The following is a 13,837-nucleotide window of genomic DNA, read 5'->3' on the forward strand; positions in this document are numbered from 1 at the left end:
AAATCTTCAAAAATGCTGCCCTTCAAAGCTGGCCTTTTTCAAGTTGTGTAACACTCTAACCTACTTTTGGATGCTGCTATTTAAGTGTTTACACTGAATCTTCCTTGTTTACCAGTTCTTTGAAGGTCTAGTGCCATACACCACTCCTACACAAATGGTTTTGTAATCAATGTGATATTTAAAAAGCAGTATTAGCAGCCATTATTTTCCCTAACAATAAACTGTCAAATCTTACCTCATTCTTGCCTTGCTGTAAATGACCGGAAAGGTCTGTTTAAAGATGACTTTCAAGACAGGAGCCCATTTTTACATTTCTGAGTAGTTCCCCAAAGCATCCAAAGATTATTTACACAATTAAAGCTCCCAAAAAAACCCCAAAATTATTAACACAGTTAGCTCCATATTTGCTGCATGCAAATTCTGTGTCTACAGAGCACAGGAAATGAATAACTTCTCACTTTGCCTAGTGCAGTACTCCTGAGCACGCTCTGTAAGAGCTGCTTTGACAGAAAGTGCTAGCTTCAGGTTTTATTGATGTTTATCCCCAGGCTTCAGAGCGCAGAGCAGGTGCCCAGTATACTGCAGAAAGCTCAGGGAGACCCAAAGCTGGATATTCAGCAACACCGCTCCATCCTTACTTCTCACGGGTTAGCAGGGTCAGAGACCATGAAGGGAAGCAGAGAAGAGATGGGAGAAGCAAACAGACTGGAGAGAGTGGTCCTCTCTGGCAGAGATCAGGATTAGATGTGTTCCAGCTGAAGTCCGTTAACCACGTGTGATTTTACAGTTACAAAACAAACCACCTAGCAAGGCAACCAGAAGAGGTGGCTAATGAGACATCAGCAGGGTAAATACTCAATTTAAGATGCTCTTCATACCTGTAAGCAACAATCCATGAATGCACAGGAATTTCAGGGGCACAGCTGCCAGAACAGACATCCTGCAGCAGAGTTGCAAGGACCCGGCACAGAAAGGCAGAGAACATGCCTTGGATGTACCCTGGCACATGCACTCCCATCCCACCCTTACACTGCTGCTGCAGCCCCTCTTATTTGTGCAATGCCAATTCATCCTTCTTCTATCTGAGGCAGCACATTCCCAGTGATCAAAGTCACACCGCCAGGGCCGAGTAACCAAATCTGCAACAGCATTTTCTGTTTTACCTAGCCAGAGAGAAAAGACAGTGAGCAGACACTTTGTATCTCATTTCACAGAATCCCCAAAACAGCCAGACCAGTACTCTTGAAGACAGCCCAACTTGTGTGTGCAGGACTCCCAGTTTAACACCAAGCACTTTTACTCAAGTGCAGTCACAACTGAAAGCTACTGAAGCACATTTAACCTGCACTGGCAAGGATGTACAGTGAAATCAGAAGTTACACCATACAATAAACTAACAGCTGCTTGTGCTCAAGTGTAAATATTTAATCCTTTTGCATTTCTAAATCTTCTGTTCCCCTGTCTTTTAGGCCATGAGGTTTCTGCTGTGTTTTCATGACCACTATCAGAAGTAGAGGAACACACAGTAAACATCTGGCACTTCTACTAACCAGAGCACTTTGGGAATTTATCAAGTTGCAAAAGCAAGCTGCACCAAAATAAAAGCACATCTGGTAACTCTTGTCCCTAGTGGCTGCTTTTTATCACTAAAAACAACCCAGCAATACAATTAAAAATAAATTTAAAGGATTGGAAGAGAAAAAAAACTTAAAAAAATAACAAACTTTTATTTCCTTTTTAGTTTAGAAATCTGAAAAACAGAAAAATGGTTTACATCCAAGTGATTCAAATTTCCTTTTACATAAACAAGTCCACATGGCTACAAAGCTTGTTACATGAAATTGCTTTATCTCAGACACAGACAGCACTCAAACTCATGCAATTCCTCTGAAAAATACTCTTCTCTGATGCACAGCCACATGCACTGCCAGTCTGTCTCCTTCTTCCAAATTCACCTGGAACTAGGGCAACTTCAAAGTGGTAAGAAATTGAACCTGGCATACACGGAGCAGATAGTATCATGATTTTAAGCCACAGAATGTAAAGATACAAATCTTATTATAGAATATATTAGTAGCTCTAACTACACACCCTAAATGTACCTAAAGAATAAGGAGGAATTCCTACCAAAGAGAAAGAAATGTGTTGCTGAAGTTCAGTTTACTGCAGATTTTAATAGCCCCTCTTCAGGGCAAAATGAACTCTCCTTAGTACCTCAGCTCGTAGTACTAAAGTCTTATTTTACTTAATTTCTAAACTGCATTCCCATCCATATGGAAGCAGGTTTACTGAGTAACTGAAGTAAATGATTTTCAATGAATACTTTCTCCTTCCTTTTATTTTAATGGACATGTGAGCAACCTTGAACTGGAACATTTACAGCATCCTCATGGAGATCTAGAGCCAAGAGCAGACAAAAAGTTCCTTTAACTAAAGAACATGCTCAATTGTTCCCTATCTTAGCTGGTTCATCTCTTCAGCCTGCAAACACGGTGACTCTCACTGGGTTACAAGTTGAAGAGAAATTTCATAAAGATTTGCATACATACAAGCTAGTGTATTTTCAAATATCTGCAGTGGCACTTTCATTATACCCATTAACTAAAAGCAAACAAGAAAAGGTCACACTTAAATTAAAAACTTAAAATAACAAAAGCAAATGACACATATGCATACACACAAAAAAAATGCCCAGTGACACAAGAAGCTACATGTAAACACAAGCCTCCTACTCACACGAGTTCCTCTGTTTCTGCCAAGACCTTTTCTGTGGCAAGAGCAGTAGGAAGGTGCATTAAATGCAGCTGAGAATCAGGATATGAAAAAACACACTCAAAGTCCACCTTTCCTTTTACCTACTCTGCTTTGATGAAAAAATTAAAATGCCAGTTTACAACTCAGTAAATAGGTTGCACCCTCAATTTTCAAATTTCAATTTTCAAACACAGTCTCTCCACTCTTTATGGGACAACAGTCTAACTTTGTTCCTACTTAAATGTCACACAGCTTCTCTTATCCCCAGGGAGAAGCTTCCTCGCTCAAGCCAAGGTCCAGCTGTAAAGCCATGTCACAGAAACTACTCGAGGTACCAGCCCAGCAGCCCCCGACACCCCCAGCACGTTGTCTGCCCCAACCCAGGGCAGGCAGCGTGCTGACAGCCTGCTGCAACCCTACCTGCTCTTTATCAAGCACAGAGATCTTCTACACCTCAGACATCCTGCCAGATGGGTAACAACGATGACTTCTCAAATAAAACTTTGATCAGCAGATGAAGGATGAGTTATTAATGTTACCACATTCCTGCCAAGCTTCCAATAGCTGAACCTCCAGTGGTTTCATGCCAGGAAAAATGCCTGCAGCTGAAGCATTTATCCTCAAAGGGATTTATTTAAGTTTACTATAATTCTTTTTCCTCTTCTAAACTTAAGCTGCTTTCTGTAAGAGATAAGCTATTTGCTTAGTCCATCTAGTCCCATAATTGTTTGGTTCAGGGTGTGTACTTCAGTACTTTGACATAAAAAGAAATTGCTCTGCAACACATTTTTGGGGGCTCTTTTGAAATTTTGCTGATGAGTTCAGATCACCTCCTTCCTTTTTATGCTTTATTTTCTCAAAACACCATTCAAAACATTGCCTTAAGAACAGAAAGAATGTTCCAAGACTTGCTGTCCTACCAGTGATTGCAGCATTCCTGCTCTAACAAGCAAGATTTCAGCTCTGCAAAAAGGTTCAGTAAGGTTCCATTGTATTGTTTGATGCCACTCACCAGCACTAACAGATCCATACAACCTCCAATTTGAATATTTACTATTGCTAAATTTATATTATGATTTGACTCAAATGCTCCAGCTGGAATTGTAACCTCTGCACTGAGGGCCTTCCAGCAGGGAGTGGGCAGACAACCCTTGCCCCTGAAGGCTCACAATCTAAAAGTGATTATTTGTTAGGCAATGATAAGCATGTTTGTGGCTGTAACATTCAAAGCAAAAAACCAAACTCCCTCAGGCTTCCAGAAAAAGATTAAAAAAGTGGGATAACAGCCTGATTAAAGTATAATCAAATTTAACGTTTTAATTCACTGCAATCTTTGAGAAGGCTTAACATTATGTCCAGATAAATCCCTTTACAATTACAGCATTCCTATATACTTAGCCATACTCCTTCCCACTGGTTTGAGGATGATGCTATCTCAAAAATAAGGCTCTGAATGCAATAGCTCTTGAAACCTACCTTTCCAGTGAGATGGACAACAAAGCTTTCCTTTCCACTCAAATTTGTCTTAAAATAGATAATGAAGCTGAGTGTACACTTCAAGTAAAATAAAAATACAGAAAGGAGACGCTTTACTCAATCCCATTTACAGACAATACCACTCCTGCTCCAGCACTTAAGACTTTTCCATGATTACTCCAGGCTTACACACACACTTGCAATAGTTTCTGGCAGCCACCTTCACCCATGGACCCTGTCACTGTCTGACTTTTACAGCCAACATCTGCTTCGATGGCAACATCAGAAAATCAGTGCAGAGGCAGCTTTTTTATTTGGTGAGCAGCTTCCCCTTATCCCAGGTGCTCTCCATTTGAACTTGTTTTAGCAAGTTTCACATCACTTAAGGGTAGCACAATAGCTGCTCCCCAACTGCTACAGAAATAAAAGCAGAGTGCCTTCTAACTGGAGGAAAACAAAACAACCAGGTTTTGTTGTTGCTGCTGTAAGCAATTTTCACATCCTTCAGCAGGCTCCAGCCAGGTCCCCAGGAGATTCTGTGCAAGCATGAATAACCAGCAAGGCAAGTTCAGAACACTGCACTACATCATAGTGACCTGGCAGAAGGGCCCTTCCCTTCTAAATCACCTTCTAGCCCTTCCACCAACATGCCAAGATCTCAAAAAGAAGTGGTATTTCTACAGGCAGGTGTGATGGACTAGGCATCGCCTACGCACAAAGCAGGACCAATGGAGCAAATGAGTTTCTAACTTGTAACTGCACCAGAAAACACCAGTTTGGTGCAGCGGTGGTGGTGAGAGAGTGAACAGCTAGAGGGTTCTCCTCCCAGGCATGCAGGGATCTCCAGGCACTCACAGTGACCAGGTGGCAGGGCCTGCAAACACCCTTCTCAGAACAGGGCAGCCTGGAGACATCCTGCAACGACCAGGGACAGCAGGGATAATTTGAACTCTTAGTTTGCATTTCAGGTTGTTGACTCAACACAAAATAAAACACAAAATGGCCACAATTTCCCACACAGTGACCTGTATCACGTCATAGCTGAACACAAGTCATCTTCCATACAGACCTATTTGTAAGTCTGACTGGCATTATATTCACAAGGATCTACTCAAGAACTTTAGGACAACTAGCCAACCGCTTTATTTATATTTTCCTGTTATCTCATCACACACTTGGACAACTGCCTGTGCATGTGGGTGTACAGCAATAACACACATATGACTACATACCAGCCATCAGTAAAGAGTTTAGGATTTGTCATGGCCAGACTGAAACCATCCATTTAAGATAAAGTTTTGTAACAGCCTGTCTTTGACCAAGAGTTCTGCCTGCCAAATCATGCCTTAAGTACATATTTATTTTAAAGAACAAAAATTTTATCAAGGCCCAGAACTCAGTTATAGTTTTTGTTCCCTTTTAGACTAAACAGCAATTCTAGTCTCAGTTTCAAGTTCCTCAAAGGCTGAAAGAAAAACCCTTTCTCTTAGATATAAAACCACCAAGCAGCTTTGGACTAATGAAAATGTAAGTAAATTATTCCTTTAAGCCTGCACTGGTTTCAATTTCCCAAGACCAGATTTGCTTTAGGAAGCCAGATGAAGTATTGTTCTCTACCCCCAGCACAAAGCTTGGGACATCCACACATAGCACCAACTGACCTAGCAGGTAAGATCCAAAACGGTGACTCTAAAAGCAGGTGATGTACTGCTGCTGTGAGCTCTAAATTCTTGCATATGGGCACAGCCACGTCCACGTTCACGGTGACAAAGCCCTGGATCACAATACCAAAGCTGGACCCTTGCTCACCACACATAAGCAGGCACTGTTGTTGCAGCCTAGTTTTGAAACATGGCTAATGGCTTATTGTGCTGCCTGCTCTGCTGCAGGTGGCAGAGCTCCTGTTGGGTTACAGCATTCTGTGTGAGACAGAGCACTATGACAATCCTGCTCCTGACTCAGCAGGGACACTGTCTGTCTCATTGTGCCCAGCCTCAGATGCCACTCACTACCTTTCTCAATACTTGGATTGTATGTTCCATGTGCTTTGCATCTCCAGCTCCTGCATCTTGGTCAGTTTCTTCAAATTGACACAAACAAACAAAAAAAGCATTATTTTTTTGACTTGGGCTCTGCTAGCACTTGATATTTATAGTGCATAAAAGGTTCAATTCCCTAATCTATCGCAAAGGCTTACTGCATTATACAGTGTGTCATCCTGTTTCAAAAGGATTATGGCCCAAAAATTCAGCTGAATTGCATCAGATTTCATACTGTATAACACAGCAGAGTGTTTGAGGAAGGCACAGTTTCAAGACTAACCAGTTATGAAAAGGAAGAACCTTTAAGATTCTGCTGTGGGGTAGAAATTGGAGAATATGTAGAGAATAAATCTTTTGTTCTCTACATTAGTAACACTTTGACCTCAGGAGTAATCACAAAGTAAAGTCATCCTAAAAAAAGTTTTCAAGTATTGGCAGTGTGTTGGAATTATTCCTTACCATGCAACTCTACTATGAAAAGTGATTGAACAAATGTATTGCTGAAAGATACAAAGTTGCAGGAAATTTTGGTATTTCCATGCAGGTGTACAATTCACAAATAAAATAATTTCTCTGAAATTAGAGTTACTGAAACTCTTCCTTTGGGAGTTTAGCCAAGTTTTCCCCACATAGTTGGTCTGGGTATAGTGCTTCTTAGTGCTCTGCATAGACTCACTTGCTGAAGCCAGCCCTATTCACTGATCCTTGCTTTGTCAAATTATGAGAAACAAGATGTAAATAAAGTTTTACTTCTACCCCTAAAGGGGGGAGAAACAAATGACTGTATGAAATGAGTAATCATGAAGTGGTTTAAAACAGAAACAAAATCCCCATCAAAAATTAAAACAGTCATGGAGGTAAAGGCCATCAGGATTAGGACTACAAGATCTCAAGTTATATAAATAAGAGCAATAATGCTATTATGACTCATTTATTAGAGAATCTTCATGGCCTTCAGTTAACAAAAAAAAAAAAAGTGACAATGGCACACTTGAAATTAAGCTATGTAAAATGATTTCTTGCCTCTAAGTTGCTGTTTGTGAATAGCTGCAATTTGAACAGATCTCAATAAATCTTCACTGTAACACAGACTCAAAAGTGGAAGTTTTTTAGCAATGAGCAAAAGCATAATCATATTAACATGAAATATTCAATTTTACCCAGTGAGACTTGCACTTGAGCTTTTCAGTTACAAGGTCTACACCTCTATCATCCAAGGCAAGGATCAGCAAGGAACAATCAAACACATCACAACACCACAGCCAGCTACTATAGCTTTCTCCAGTCCTCCTCTGTGACATCTGTCACTGTTAAAGCCACAACACACTACAGGGTCTGATCCTCCAACTCCTAGAGAGGCTCTCCCTGCCAACTGTAACACCATCTCACCAACCACTTCCAGGCAAACTACTTCTTAGTAATTCTAAGTCACTGAAAACCCACAGGACATAAAATCATAAATTACCATAACCGTGCCAAAACCCAGCATGGCCAAAACACAGAAGCAAAATGTAGCTATTCCTCTGTAGATGAAAGCCAAGGGATTTCTAGTGTTTTATTTCCTCTAATGCACAAAACCTAAATGCCAGCAGCATGCTCCTTGGTAGAAGCCCAAAGACCACTTAAAAGTCTCCATTTTCAAGATATCTTAGACAACATAACTTATTTCATTACCTTCCCCCCCTTAAAGTAAAAAAGCAGCTTCAGTTTCCTCTATGATCCCCTGTGACTCTTGGAACTCCTGTGGGTAGACAAGAACAGCAAGAATTATGAACACAGCTTGTATTTGGCATTAACTGAACATCTTTAATTTATCATTACAATTACATTACAAAATGCACATATACACAAATGTGTCTTACAGATCAAGCCATCTTTCCACAGTCAGCAAATGATGCAATTTATTCAGTCATCACAGTCCAGATCAGACCAGTGACACTGTAAGACATCACACAAACAATACAATAGCATGTACTGAAGAACTACTGAAAACTCATTTAACAAATAAAAGCCATCTCGTAAAAACATCCCATGAGAGTCTTTTGCTGCAGTATATCATCTGTGTTTCAGACTCAGCATTCAAAAATATTTAGCTTTTCTACAACAAAGAATTTTACTTGTGCTGGAATGACTGCATGCAGGGAAAAATATGGCAGTCATAAAAAAGCCACAAAATATCAAAATTCAGTGTGTTTCTTGATGCAGCTCTTAAGAGCCAATTCATAGCATCTATGACTTCAATATCGTGTGTTCAGTCCAGTATCCTTGATTCTTTGCCAGATTAGTGCTACATTAAGCTAGAAAGGCAGCCTGTAGAGGTAGGACTGATGTGTTCTTTTTATCCTTGCAAAGAGCTTCAAAGACAGTCTGCTCACTGGTCCCCATCATTGGGCCACACATGGCATGACAACAAAATAACATTCCCATCTACAAGGATAGCAATGCTAAAATGCTTCATCTTTTGAACCTGCTCAAGGCTTTAAAACTAACTACATCACCATTTTTCACATGTTCTTGTTCTATAATCCTGAAGATTGCTTTCCACCAAGACTTTGGTGGTGAACAGACGTGGGTTGTAAGACCCATGCAGAGCTGACCTTCCTTCTTTGATCATGTACATGTGTTTCTGTGCGGACACAGTGACAAACACAGAGGAGCTCTCTGCTCTTCACGAGACATCTCAAGAGCACACTGAGGCATGCACTGCTAACAGTGCTTGAGCAGCTGCCCCAGGGCTTGGAAACCATGAAAGGGAAGCAACAGTGAAACAACCCTCACAGTCATTATGCCTGTACCTGCACCTTCCCATCAATACTTTCTGTCCACTTGTATTTACCAGATGCAACTGTCACACCAAATGAAGTTCTGGGTGTGCCTGTCTCACCTACATGTAACCTTGGGAAGAGGAAAAAGGGGAAAAGAAAAAAAGTAATGAAAATTACAGCATTTGTAACTCTCCATTTAAGAACAGAGAGAAGCTTACTCCAAAACAAGTGTAAAGAGGTAATTACAAAGGAAATGGAAGACTTTTGCCTGACAAAAACACAGCTAAACCTTCTTTCCAGAACTTAAATCTCCTTGCTCTATTTCTCTCTCCACTTCTGATTGTATCAATCCTCAAAGATGCTTCATTTTCCCTGCAGATCAATTACTTTAACAGAGAAATACTGTACCAGTATCATCACTGAAAAGCTGAGTGTTCAAAAAGCAGTTTGCTATTCTGATCCACGCATATTCTGTTTGTGTATCAGCATGTATGCCCTGCAATCAGAGGCACAATGACACATTTTAGCACACAGGGTGCGTTCTCCCTTTATCACCACCTCCCCTTCATACACACACCCTCAGTGTTCCTTCAGCCTGAATTATGCTCCTTCTCATATTAAATTTAGAAACAGAACTCTGAATCACCAGTTCCTATTGTGAAAGTAGCTAGAAACAGATAGAGCAAAAGAAGTTTCCTAGTAAACAGCTATACAATAATCAGTCCACCACATTAGACCCCCCTGTTACGAACTGTTTTATAAGCCCAGAACAGAATAATATAGATTTATGCGAAACTAAATAAATAACTTCCTGGGTGTCTAATCCTTCCTAGAAGCCTATCAGTTCTTATCTGTAATGGTATCATGTAGCAGTGAGTTTCAGAAATTAACTGTCCACTTTAAAAAAGAACCAAAAAAACCCCCACATCCAACCCTCCTGCCCAAACATCACCCATAAACTCATTGCTCGTGAGCCTGCTGCCACACTTACTCCATCCCGTTCTACTTTTCCTCAACACTCCTTTAGATGCACCTTGAAGAAGAGGAACAGAAAGATCTAAGCTACTGCTTTGCAAGAGAAGAGCAGCACAAAGATTCCAAAATGGTTATACACAAGAAAGGTCAGTTCCGGAGAGAGAAGAGTTCAGACAGCATTACACCCCAGTCAGTCTGCCCTGCAGACAGCAATTATTTCCTAGTATAAGCAGAGTGGAAATGCACTCATGTTTCCCAGTTTGAGTCTATAAAGAACCATATGCATGGTTCGGAAACTCTTGGTCACCACTTGTGGATTCCAGTTTCTTCAGTTGCTCTTGAAATATTTAACAAAGGAGCTACGTATCTCCGCCAAGAGGCACCACCCATGTATATGCCTCTCCTGAAGCACACACACACACATATGCTATATATATCTACAAACACACTCTTTCTCGCAGAGAGGCCAGCTCAACTATGCAGCACATGTGAAGAACATTTGGATTTGCAGGTTTGTATAATCCCATCTATGACTTACTGAAGTCAGTTTGACATCACGTACTACTACTCTCAATAATTCCTGTATTTAGCACAGAGGACACTTTCAGAAAAATCTTTCAGCCCTGGGAACATTTTGGGTGGAGTTCACCACTTTCCTCTGTTATTTATTTGTTCTAGCACTTATGCTCTCTCACTATTACAAATGCACTTATTTCCATTTGCCTGATTGCAGCTCCCAGCCATCAGTTCTGTGTCATGCCAGTTTCTGTTTGCATTTTAGCCTCCAGCGTGCTCTCCCTCAGAAGGTGTTTCCCACCAATTATTAAGTCCCTCCACTTATCTATCAAGAAACAACAAACACAGCAACAGAATGAGCCTTTCAGGCTCACCTTGTGGAACACCAGTCAGCCTTCAAATATCTCCTCTGACTTATGTGAACTCACTCCCATTTTCAACAGGCTCCTCTTGATCTCAGAACTGTACACATTCACCTTCCTTCTCCCACTGCCCCTCCTACACCCAAAGTTACATTCCTTTGCTGCCCTGCAAGACAGCAGTCATGTCCAGTTGTTGACTCACTGTACCCCCAAGCAGTCTTCTCCTCAAGTTCCTATTCTGTCACTACACTGAAGTACAACACCTGCAGGCCCCACGATATTACAGATTATATTAAATTGCACCTTTGATTGTTACAGCTCACCAGGCTGTGCGAATTCCGGTGTCCAAGCTGCTTTGTCCTTGTTTACCACATTGCCTACTGTGATACAGCCTGCCAATTCTATCAGTACAGATCCTGCCCTTGTCTCTAGCTACTTGATGAAAAGGTTCAATGGAATATGCCCTCACCTCAATCCTTAAAACAAGATTTCTAGAAGCATTCCCATTTGACAATGATTCACCACAAGTGACTAACTTCCAAACATCCGTTAGTCAGTTCTTAATTCATTTACTTTTGCAATATCACAGAGCAGTAACGTGTCAGGACAGGAGTCCCAGAGGGGCACAGCAGTCCTCACTGACTACCTCAGCTGCTGCTGGGAGAGGGAGCAAGAGACAGGACTTGGAAGGAGCTAGGGAATAGCAGAGGACCATAATGGATTGAACTGTCTCCATCTCCCTTGCATCAGATGCCTTTGAAGACACACATCTCAGAGTCCTGGTTGCTTTAATTTGTTTCAGTATTTTGGTGACTATTAATTTCAAGCTAGCTGGATTATGATTAAGTCAGTCTCCCACTCTTTCCTTGTCTATTCTGGCACAGTTGGTTTTAAGACCCCCAATACCAACAGTTATTGAAACTGTCTGCAAGCCTACAGCAAGGGCTTTAGATCAAGTCACAGCACTGCTGATCTTGCAGCAGAATTAAGATTTCTTCCCCAGAAGAAATCTTAATTTATTAAATCAGACTTAATTCTCTGTTGGAATTGCTCTGATGGTATCACATTCTATACTTTCCCAAATATGGAAGAGTATTAACAAATATTTCTACTTTTTTTGCATGAGCTACTTTATTATCTCTGTCTAGTAATTTGAATTATTTCTAACATAGTTAAGCGGTAGAAAATAGTCAGTTAATTCTTTAACTTACTTCCTCAACTTCTAACTTCATATATCCACTTTCCCCTTAATTACTAGCTTTCCTTTTCAATTTCTAGATGTGTCCTGAAACCAGAGGGCTGTTAGTGTAGATATCTTCTTTCTTTAAACCAGAATTTCAGATTTTGGACTACTTAGTAGTATCTTCTTACAAAGATCTGTTTTTCACTCACTTTTTTTTTTTTTTTCTACAATGACACTCCGTTCTCTGTGATGACAAATATGCTCTTCTGAAGCATTAAGTGCAATTTCTTTGGGGCTGTTTGCTGATTGCCTATCCTTTACCTAAATGGGTCACACTCGATGGTCCCATGGCAACCAACCAACTTCTAGCTATGTGATAACAAAGTCCACAGTAGCTTTGTCAGCTGAAGACCTGAAACAAGAATTGACCTGCAGTGGGCTAAATTTCCACGGCACTGAACATCTTTCCATGATGCCAACAGGATGTTCAGCACTCCGGGGCAACAAAACAGAACTAAACAGAGTGTACAAAGGGAAACAAGCCTAACATTTGCTGATCAGCCATTTCAGACATCTCTAAAAAGCACCTCAAAATCTAGTCCTTGACTGTAAAGATGAGGTATTTACCAAGTAACCAATTTGGTAAGTCAACCAGACTGGACAACGTACAAATTCAGACTCCAACCATCAGCCTGACCCTCACTCAGGTTAACAGCTTCTGCACAGCCCAGCCACCTTGTCTGATGAACCACTTGTCTGATGAACAAGGCAAAATGAACTGACCTCAGTCTGCTCCCAGTGGGACACTGCCACAGAAACTGCACTGCTCCTCAGCCAAGAAAGGCACTGCAAAGCATGTGCACTCGGAGCGAGGACACAACATCCCTCAGCTGCCCAAGGAGAAGGCATCTGTGCTCTACCTGGATTTGCCCATCCTGTCAATTAAACCTTCATACAGAACCAGTCCTTAGTCTCTAGAACCAAGTCTTTCACAGGGCAATAAAAGTATTCAGCAAGAAAATGACAATACTTGACTTTATGATTGCCCCAACAGTAAGAAAAACATTCAGAACCTTCAATTTTCACAACCTTAATAAATAATATGCTAACTATCCACACACAGCGATCTGTTATATGTTCTAGAAGCAGGCAGTAGCAGTCTACAGATGGAATTCTGCAGTTCAATATACATGATGGACCCTTGCACCTCATCTCACATGGCTGCTGAAACACATACTTGCATGAATTTAGTTAAATTAGAAATTCCTTCCTATGTTTCACAAGTCTAAATTCAGTAACTGAAAAGGCAATATTATGTGTTCTTGCTGTACATCAGCCACTGCAACTTATTTTGCACAACTGAAAATCACTAAGGAAAAATACCGACAGTAATTCAGACATTCCTCTTCTTATTAAAAAGGAAGAGAAGCAAAGAAGAAAAAAAGACTGTACCAATACATTAAAATGCAAAATTGAAAGTTCTGTCTGTAACTTCTCCAACAAATTCTTCCTGAATTAGGCAGCAAATATTCAAAAGTGCCAGTCTGCACAGACAGTTCAGTCCGAAGTGCACAATCCCTGTGCCAGATTCCTCTGTCCCTTCCTCTTAGGCTTGAGGTAACACAACTATGCAGGTCACCAAAAGCCTCAGATAACAGAACATTCAGCCTTTTTCTACTACCCAGATTTTGCTAAAGGTTCATGCTTCATACACGCATCTGAAAAAAAACTTGGCATGGGATGGGAAGAATTTCAGTTTGGGGT

At 40.8% G+C, this 13,837-nt stretch overlaps 1 protein-coding gene across 7 annotated transcripts in view; it reads right to left on the bottom strand.

Moving 5' to 3' along the window:
• Nucleotides 1–13,837, bottom strand: part of LRRC8D (leucine rich repeat containing 8 VRAC subunit D) — a 52,105-nt gene that overhangs the window by 12,241 nt on the left and 26,027 nt on the right. Inside the window, exon 1 of one of the 7 annotated variants that reach the window (XM_041483316.1) lies at nucleotides 7,947–7,984. The exons of the other annotated variants lie outside the window; for them this stretch is intronic. The gene's annotated coding sequence lies outside the window, so the exon portion shown is untranslated. Of the gene's footprint in view, nucleotides 1–7,946; nucleotides 7,985–13,837 lie in introns of those variants that run through there. 7 annotated transcript variants of the gene reach the window in all.

The sequence above is a fragment of the Pyrgilauda ruficollis genome, unplaced genomic scaffold (genome assembly GCF_017590135.1).
Source record: "Pyrgilauda ruficollis isolate IOZ18807 unplaced genomic scaffold, ASM1759013v1 scaffold6, whole genome shotgun sequence".
Classification (NCBI taxonomy): domain Eukaryota; kingdom Metazoa; phylum Chordata; class Aves; order Passeriformes; family Passeridae; genus Pyrgilauda; species Pyrgilauda ruficollis.